At 45.4% G+C, this 9,673-nt stretch overlaps 1 long non-coding RNA gene across 1 annotated transcript; it reads left to right on the forward strand.

The window, feature by feature from the left end:
- The first annotated feature begins 3,794 nt into the window (after positions 1 to 3,794).
- LOC119376579 (uncharacterized) lies at positions 3,795 to 8,240 on the forward strand. The gene is made up of 3 exons (XR_005180603.2): positions 3,795 to 3,833; positions 6,148 to 6,255; positions 8,146 to 8,240. It is a non-coding gene; the product is annotated as an uncharacterized LOC119376579 (long non-coding RNA).
- Positions 8,241 to 9,673: the final 1,433 nt, after the last annotated feature.

Consider the following 9,673-nt stretch of genomic DNA (forward strand, 5'->3'; position numbering starts at 1 on the left):
GAAAGTACGCCGCGCGTTCGAAGAAAAGAAGATACGAAATGGACTGAAGGCTACGAAGATGTACCTTCTTGCCCCGTGCCAGCCTTCGCTGCTTAGCTTCCAGCGCCTTCGTGGGGACGAGAGGGAAAGCAATTACAGCGTGCGACAAATCTTTGTAACTCCGCTCGTACTGGACGTATTCTCAAAATTTTTGCGGTGGTCGCTTTGTGAGGAAATAAACTCCTTTAACGAAGCCATTCCATGGCTACTTGGAAAACTGTTGCAGGGCCCCTGTAAGTGCCTTAAGTGCAACTTGCGAAAAATAAGGCATTACTTAGTAATCGAATTTTAAAAAGCGCTCCTCATAGAGTGACGCCGAGCGCTTCCCCTTAGGGTCTTCTTGGCTGCAATAGTCGATGTCCCAGATTGCAGGCCTTGATTGCTGTGGTGCGGCTGGACTAATTAGGTATTACTCCTTGCTCATCTGTATAAACAAACTTTAAAGCCTAGTCCCGGGAAATCAGTAGAAATAGCCCTTCATACACTCTACTATGATGTTCGCATAAATACGCCGGTGTATTTCTTCCTTTTTTTTTAATTTTTAATATTATGTAGGACGGATAATAAGTTTATTCAGTCAAGCTACAATGGAGGCTGATTGTGCTTTTACATTTATGGAAACGTTTCATATATACGCTTGATTTTATTCCAGTAACGGCTCAAAAATGTAACAGTTAGGCACAGACTTTCTTCTTATGACTACCTTCATGACAGTGATGCAGCAAATGTCTACTTATACCTTCGTCTACTTTATAGACGAAAAAAGGTGGTTGATCCTTCTCTCATAGGAATCGGAATGACACGAAAGTAAAGCGTGCCCTTACAGAAGTAATTGAATGTTCACTGTACATTGATATAGGAGAGTTTGCGCAGTGTATATTGATGTCTGGCATCTATAGCACCTTTAATGTGGATGCACTCCCTTTGATGATTGGTGGTACCTCTCCATCCCGACTACTAACGTCCATGTTAAATGAATAAACGAACCCTTGTGGTAGCTGTACTAGTTAACGGTGAAAGCGTAATCAGAGAACGAGGTGTGATAGCCAGAAGAGCGTCGCAATTGGTCGCAGAACTTGGTCGCCATCCCGCGGCATGTTAAAATGTGATTGAACGCCACAGCCGGACTAGAGCGAAACGCAAAGCGCGTCGTGCCGCCCCGGTAGCCTGGCCGCGATTTTTCTCGGGGTGAGCACGTGAGCAGGGAACGCGGCGTTACAGCCAGGCGAGGCAGGCGCGCGTCGCAGAGCTACTTTAGGGGCTAAGCTCCTTAAGGCGGCACCCGTTCGTCCCTCGTAGTCGTAGTAGTGCGTAACCAGTCGTAACGCTAGTACCAGATCTTGACCTCCAAGGTGGTGCCGGTGGGAGATTTTAGGGGCGAAGCTCCTTAAGGCGGCACCCGTTCGTCCCTCGTAGTCGTTGTAGTGTGTAACCAGTCGTAACGCTAGTACCAGATCTTGACCTCCAAGGTGGTGCCGGTGGGAGATTTTTCCTGTGCGTTGTTGAACAATAAAAAATTCGCAGCGTGCGCGTTAACTAAAAGCCGAATTCTTCTGTCTCACATTCCCCGTTATCAGCCATTGGCATGTTCCAGTAGGAAACGTCAGTAGAAGTAGAAGTGTAAGTGTTAGCTAAAAGCCGACTTCTCTCTCTCATTCCCATTAGCAGCCATTGTTTACCTCCAAGGTAGTGCCTGGTGAGATTTCTCCTGTGCGTGATTAAACAATAAAAACTTTTTTCAAAACGCCGTTGATTGATGAAATAAACCAACGAATGACGCCAGATGTTTTCTAAAAGCAAAACGGAAGAACGCCAGATGTTTCCAAAGCAAAACGAAAAGACGCCAGCTGCTTAACGAAAGACGCCAGATGTTTTCTAAAGCAATGGTTTTCTAAACAATCAAAATTCACAGCGTACATATAAAATTAAAGTGAGCTGCAAGTCGTCATAACTCATCGAACCTTTAGTATAAACGCGCCCGATCTCACATCGGTGATGATGTACTGGGCAGAATTCACGGAAGATTCACGGTTTACCGATGAACCTCCGCAGCTTCGCCCGCTCATCATCATTCACTCTGTGGATATGCTGTTATTTTTTCGGCTTGGATTAGCGTGATGCTATGAGCGAGGCCGACGCTTTTACGACGCTTGGGCAAAGATCGCACCCTCGCGGTGTGTTAAGGCATTGACAAAATTGAACTTACATTGAAAACGCTCCGAATGGGACGGACGTGTAACGCGTTGCAGGTGCTAATCGTGGAGGCCACAGTAATGACGAGTTACTTTACTTTACCGCTCCCAGAGGGCAACGCCACGCCGCCGACCGGGAGAGTGGTAGATATAAAAGGCGCGTTTGTAAAGCCTCCAGAGACTGTGACCTTGGCGCAGTGGATAGCGTGCCCGGCATGTGTTGTTGCGGACCGTGCGGTCCTGGGTTCCATGGCTTTGACGGAACTTTTTTAGGGGCGAAGCTCCTTAAGGCGGCACCCGTTCGTCCCTCGTAGTCGTAGTCGTAGTCGTAGTGCGTATCCAGTCTTACGCTTTGACCTCCAAGGTGGTGCCGGTGGGAGATTTTTCCTGTGCGTTGTTGAACAATAAAAAATTCGCAGCGGTAGCTAAAAGCCGACTTCTTCTGTCTCTCATTCCCATTAGCAGCCATTCTTTACCTCCAAGGTATTGCCTGGTGAGATTTCTCCTGTGCGTGATTAAACAATAAAACGTTTGTTCAAAACGTCGTTGATTGATGAAATAAACCAACGAAAGACGCCAGATGTTGTAAAAGCAAAACGGAAGAACGCCAGATGTTTCTAAAGCAAAACGAAAAGACGCCAGCTGCTTAACGAAAGACGCCAGATGTTTTCTAAAGCAATGATTTTCTAAACAATGAAAATTCACAGCGTACATGTAAAATTAAAGTGAGCTGCAAGTCGTCATAACTCATCGAACCTTTAGTATAAACGCGCCAGATCTCACGTCGGTGATGATGTACTCGGCAGAATTCACGGAAGATTCACGGTTTACCGATGAACCTCCGCACCTTCGCCCACTCATCATCATTCACTCCGTGGATATGCTGTGATTTTTTTTTCTTTGCCATCTGATTGTGTACATTTTTTCGACGTCATTTCCGTGATGGAAATACGTCACTGAAGTCTTGGTGGACCCCTGCTTAAAACACTTTCGTGTTAAAAGAATGTATTCCTTCAGCACACATTGCCTGGCGTGATTTAGTAATAACACCACACTCCAGCTCAAGTACTAAAATAAAAAAATCTCACGCTTCGGGGGCTAAAAGCATGGAATTAGTGTTATTCACGCCATGTGGATTAATTTTAATAACCAGATGGGGTTCTTTCACACCGGTGTGTGTTGCATAAATTTTCTCCCCAGTTTTAACAGCCACCGGCGGCAACTCAATCACCTCCGTCTCGTGCACCATCCTCATGTAATACCGTATTCCATTTTTTGTTCCTTTCATATGATGATAGAAGTAGAAAAGAGCTAGATTTCACTAGAGAGGAGATGTGTTTCTGCGAAATGGGAACAGCCAGGGATTTGCACCACCCCCCTGATGTTTCATCAACTATATTGGTTCAGAGTTTTCAGGTTCTCCAGAGTATGCAACCAGAGCTTTCTGGTAAGGCTAAGACGTCACTGGCAGTGTTTAGGCCTTTGTTTTCGCAGTATCGGAGAAATATTTAAAATGCTTGCCTCTGTGCTGAAAACTGATGCCTGCATAAATGTATCGATCCCTTTCCATTTTAGATGCCATGAAATGGGATGACCTGAGAGGTAAGTTAAATTGATCACTTGTCTACATTATAAAGGGCGCCATAAGTACAGTGGCAAACTGTAGAGCGCGAATTACGTGCGGGACAGAGCACAGGACAAGCGCTGGTCCGGTGCTGTTGGGTACTTCTTAGTCCAATGCATATTAGGGGCGAAGCTCCTTAAGGCGGCACCCGTTCGTCCCTCGTAGTCGTCGTGGTCGTAGTAGTGAGTAACAAGTCTTACGCTTTGACCTCCAAGGTGGTGCCGGTGGGAGATCTCTCCTGTGCGTTGTTGAACAATAAAAAATTCGCAGCGTGCGCGTTAACTAAAAGCCGAATTCTTCTGTCTCTCATTCCCCATTAGCAGCCATTGGCATGCTCCAGTAGGAAACGTTAGTAGAAGTAGAAGTGTAAGTGTTAGCTAAAAGCCGACTTCTTCTGTCTCTCATTCCCATTAGCAGCCATTGTTTACCTCCAAGGTAGTGCCTGGTGAGATTTCTCCTGTGCGTGATTAAACAATAAAAATTTTGTTCAAAACGCCGTTGATTGATGAAATAAACCAACGAAAGACGCCAGATGTTTTGTAAAAGCAGAACGAAAGAACGCCAGATGTTTTTCTTAAAGTGTAGTAGTAGTAGTTGTATGTAGCCACCTCGCCCGATCGTCAACGGGCGAGGTGGACCGGCAACGGCGCGAGGACCCTGCCGTACGAGAGTTAAATCACACTAAAAGACATACTTTGCGGACGATACACTCTAGTGAGCTTTCAACTTTTCGTCTTAATGTACATGATAAAGAAATTATTTCTACGAAAAACGCAAGGCACACCTTGAGCAATATATTTGGTTTTGGGACGCTAAATGGAACCATGAGGCGATGCGAAGCCGGAGCACTTGCACGATCGCGTTCCGTGGGCTTTCGTTGGGCATGCTACCGACCTCGCGTCGTGGAACGCGCGTCCTGTCTTCCCTCTAGCCTTGCCTTTAATTCGCACAGGGCGAGCGGGGAATGCGGTCGCTCTTGGCGCTCTTTCGCTCGGGAGCGGACTTCTTCCTTGCATTTCACCGATCACAAGTGATAATGAAGGGACCACGTAAACCAACAGTACAATAAAACTTTGATGTTTAATATATACACGATGTTTCACACTCTTTATATTATGTACTGGGCGCATTTCACGGAAGAGTTTCACGGTTTACAGATGATTCCCTCCGTAGCTTCGCCCCACTCATCATCATTCACCCCGTGGATATGCTGTGATTTTTATGCACTCGGCAGTTGACCGTTAAGTAAATAAAAGCCCAGCAACGAATTCTCCTAGTAGAGACATTGTTTCGCGAGCGATGTGGTCTGCAGTCTAGCACGAGAGTTGGCGCTCCGTGCGTTTTAAAGTTTCTTCTCGTGATAAGAGTACGGAGATGTGAAATATAGTGTCGCGTATTTTGCATTCACTACAAATGCGGTATAAATACGTCTGAAGTGCTGTGAAACTAGTAGTTTCAGAGACATTTAACAGTTCTGTGTCGTCGGACCCCAATTTCATTATATCTCTATTTGCGAGCCAAGTTTCCAATTACTGACATGAAGTGGCCGCGCTACAGCTGCTAGTATATGAGGCGCGTTCACTTGGTTAGAACGTAAGAGTGGCTAAATGAGCTTGTTTGGATGGTATCTTCAGCTGTTTGGGACTTGCATGGATAGGGACACACGCACGCACGCGCTTCAAGAAAATATCACCTAAAGCTGCCATTTGAAAGAAAGCGTTTGGCATAGCTTATACATGGATCATTTCTGCAGGGGATCTGGCGTGAGGATTCGAAAAAAAACATCCATACTGATCTTCAGAATGACCTAAATCTCGACGCCGATTGTGAAGTATAGAGGTTTGGTTTGATGGTTACGTTTCAACACATAGTGACCGCATGGGGTGCCTTACAAAAAAAAAAAAAAAAACGCTTGAGACCTGCCCGTATCTGTAGCTCACCCGAACAAAGCGTCACTAATCGCGACAGGCGAGTAAATAATGCGAGTACCATTAGCAAAGTCACAAACGTTTTATTCCTTCTGAAGCTGCGCGCGGGCCGCTAGCGAGACGTCCGCGGGATGCGTGTTTGAGACCCCCGTTGTAAAAACAGCAAACAAACTTCATATGTCGAACATTTTAAGCCAATTATCTTAATGTTCAGCAATTTCATTCATGGCTCGATTCTACCGCTTTATATTTGTACAATAACTTGAAAGTAAGTGACCTTGCTGACTGATTTTCCGTTTTTGCACCTAGTGTGGTGGAATGGGGAATGCATTGGAAGTTTCTGTATATCTATCTTTCTTGACAGTAACTTGGGGCATGCGCAACTGGAGAACAAGTGCGTTCGCCCAGATGCCGCTGACGGCCAAGCAGGCAAAAGAGGTCGGATTCGTGCAACTGAACAACCAGTGCGCAGGTAAGCGAAATGAGCTGTTACGTAACTTTATTACGCTTGAAGGAAAGAAGGTGAATTTTTAAGGGCTCGTTTTTATTTGTTAGGCACAATATGAATGAGAACTAACAGACAATAATGCCACGGAATGTATAGGGGGCATTATTAGTAGTAATTAGGATATAAAGGTGAAGAAAGTATAGTGGACGAAAAGTTAACTTGCCGCCGGCAGGGACCGAACCTGCGACCTTCGAATAACGCGTCCGGTGCTCTACCACTGAGCTACGGCGCCGATCATCCTCTCGTACACTTTATGGGGTATATATGTGCAGTTTAACCTAGGTGTGTTAGTCAGCGCCGATCGCAGCCATGGCGGCGAGTGTGGAACACTCCTTTTCTGCCTGTTGGCGTCACGTAGCATGTGACCTTTTTACGAGCCGGCAGCTGACCAATAATACCTCGCATACTACCTGAAGGCATCAGGTCTGCCAGAACGAGACCCTCGCTATGAATGAAGGAAAGAAGGTGAATTTTTAAGGGCGCGTTTTTCTTTGTTAGACACAATAGAATGAGAACAGACAATAATGCCGCAGAAACTATAGGGGGTGTTATTTGTAGTAATTAGGATATAAATGTGAAGAAAGTAAAGTGGACGAAAAGATAACTTGCCGCCGACAGGGACTTGCCGGCAGATAAATTGCCGTAGGCAAGTCATCTTTTCATCTACTTTACTTTCTTCACATTTATATCATAAATACTACAAATAGCACCCCCTATAGTTTCCGTGGCATTATTCTCTGTTATTTCTAATTCATATTGTGTCTAACAAAGAAAAACGAGCCCATGAAATTCACCTTCTTTTCTTTATTCATAACGATCGAGGGTCTCGTTCTGGCAGACTTGGTGCCTTCAGGTAGTATGCGGGGGATTATTGGTGAGCTGCCGGCTCGTTAAAAGATCACGTGCTACGTGACGCCAACAGCCAGAAAAAGAGTGTTCCGCACTCGCCACTATGGCTGCAATCGGCGCTGACTAACACACCTAGGTTAAAATGCACACATATACCCCATAAAGTGGACGAGAGGATGACCGCCGCGGTAGCTCAGTGGTACAGCACCGGACGCGTTATTCGAACGTCGCAGGTTCAGTTTCTGCCGGCGGCAAGTTACCTTTTCGTCCACTGTACTTTCTTCGCATTTATATCCTAATTACTACAAATAACACCCCCTACACATTCCGTGGCATTATTGTCTGTTTCATTAAGCCTGAGTTTTTAATACCGGAAGTAATCGATAGTTGTGCTAACGAAACTAGCGATTTGAATATTGTCACGTGGTTGTAACGGGGAAGAAAGCAGTCGCAACAGGTGAAGATGAAACTCTTTATTGGGTGAATATTGAACAGATGTATACTTCTATCTATTTATTCAATAGCGATTACAGTTTTTTTATTTCATGCTTGTTCAGGGACGTAGTGGCGGCACGGATGCGATTAAGGGGTCTCCCTTCTGCGGTATTTTCTGAAATAAGGTCAGTTGACGTTTAGCGCTCGCTCTGTGCACTGTGTTCTTTTATTTCTGAGGATTACTTTACATTGCACTTTTGGGCCAGGAAATATTGTATGAGATCAATTTCAACTTGCACAAGCAATCACCTTGCCCATACGATTATTTATGGGTTTCACTCATGAATGAGATTTTTGCCGGTTGATTAGCCTGAGGTTCCGGCTTCTGTAACTGGCCATGGAGGGCAAATTACGGCGCAAGCAGAGAATGGGAGCGGACTAAACATTTTTAAAGGGAAATAAAACATCTAGCAGTGAAAATACATCCAGGCACTTCCACTATGACGATGGTCAGTATGTTACATGTAAGCTCTTAACACCAAACTGACTTGATTTCGTTTACCTATGCAGGTACATTTTATGGATTTCGGTTCATGAAAGACAATGATCCTTCGGTGGTGCTTTTGTACGACGTGAATGGCGTCATTGCTGGATTGCAGTCAGGGGTGAGTACTTCTCCTATTCACGTAATTTTCCCTCTGTGGCTTTTGAAGACATTCTACGAGTCTTCTTCCCCATGTTAATACATTTTTTTTTTCGTCGGGCGTTTCGTTGTAGTGTTTCTGGGTACCATCGCGATTAGGCGCCATGATCCACCTTGCCATCTTTTCTGTCCAAATCTCACCTACAGGTGCTCAGCAATCTTTCAACCAGGACTGAGAAATAGACATGTGCGGCAAGTAGGACGGTTTACTAAAGTTGCAAGGTGGCTGATTCGATGAAGCTAAAAGCACAGCGGCCAAGAAGAAAGCTAGACGTTAGAGGCGTTGACTTGGAATTATTGTTTGGTCTGAACGCACAAAGTATACACCGTCTATTCCAAGTCATCTGATGTATTGCATCACTCACAGACTAGAAAAAACGCGCGACACAATCATTATCACTCATAACTTTGATAGCGCAGGCGTACATGAAAACGTCAGAGAATGGAGTGTTAATTGCAAAAAAACGAACAGAACAGCACCCGTGACGACAGCCAAAACAATTGCGTGACGACTATCCCGTGTCAAACGTGTGAAGTGGTTGGTATAGTTATAAATCCTGCGCTAATTGCAGCTCCACTAATGTGAGGATGTGCGTAGCGCGAGCACGCGCATCCTCACACGGTGATTTCCGCACGCAGTGATTTCCGTTCCCACTGCTCCGTTGACCAAACCGTCGATGACGTCAATGTTTGAGGTAAGCATGTATGGTTTCCCCGGAAAGAATCTTGTTAGGGAGATTCGCTCTCCGACATGCGCGCTACTTTTTGCTCCGCTTTGTCGACTTCCTGCTCGTTACGTCAGTTGATATGCGTATCCTCTGCAGTGAGTTTCGTCAGATTGTTTCCCCCTTCAGTTGTCGCGACGAATACGCCGGAGACGTGCCGGTGGGAGGAGTAATCGCTCTTTTGGCGAGGCAGTGGCTCTTGCGAGGCGCCGGTTACAGCCGCAAGTTTCTGAAGCGTTATTAGCAATTTCAAGCTAATAGTTCGATCACCTTTCTGATATTTCTATTGATAATGTCATTTTAGCCCTGTTTTAGACCTGTATTGACCACTTCATTTTCAGCGCTATCACGCCACGTGAGATCTACGGATGGACAGCAAGACGGGCTTCTAAGGCGCGCTACGCACTTAAAGAGAAGGCCATTTCGTTTCACAAAAAGCGCATTAACTGTCGTGTTACGCGCGATTTGCCCTACCTGTGGATTGAAATGTTCGTTGCCTCCTTAATAAAGTGTCTGTCGTCGCAAAAAGGAACAATATAGACTTAATTGCACTTCAGTGTGAAATTCCAGTTGAAGAGCTTAGATGCTTTGGGAGTCTCGAACACTTGCAAGTCTGGCCGTGCTTGCGACGGTCAAGAACGCAATCAATGCTAAAGACAAGAGTCTTTAC

Source organism: Rhipicephalus sanguineus, unplaced genomic scaffold (genome assembly GCF_013339695.2).
Source record: "Rhipicephalus sanguineus isolate Rsan-2018 unplaced genomic scaffold, BIME_Rsan_1.4 Seq155, whole genome shotgun sequence".
Classification (NCBI taxonomy): domain Eukaryota; kingdom Metazoa; phylum Arthropoda; class Arachnida; order Ixodida; family Ixodidae; genus Rhipicephalus; species Rhipicephalus sanguineus.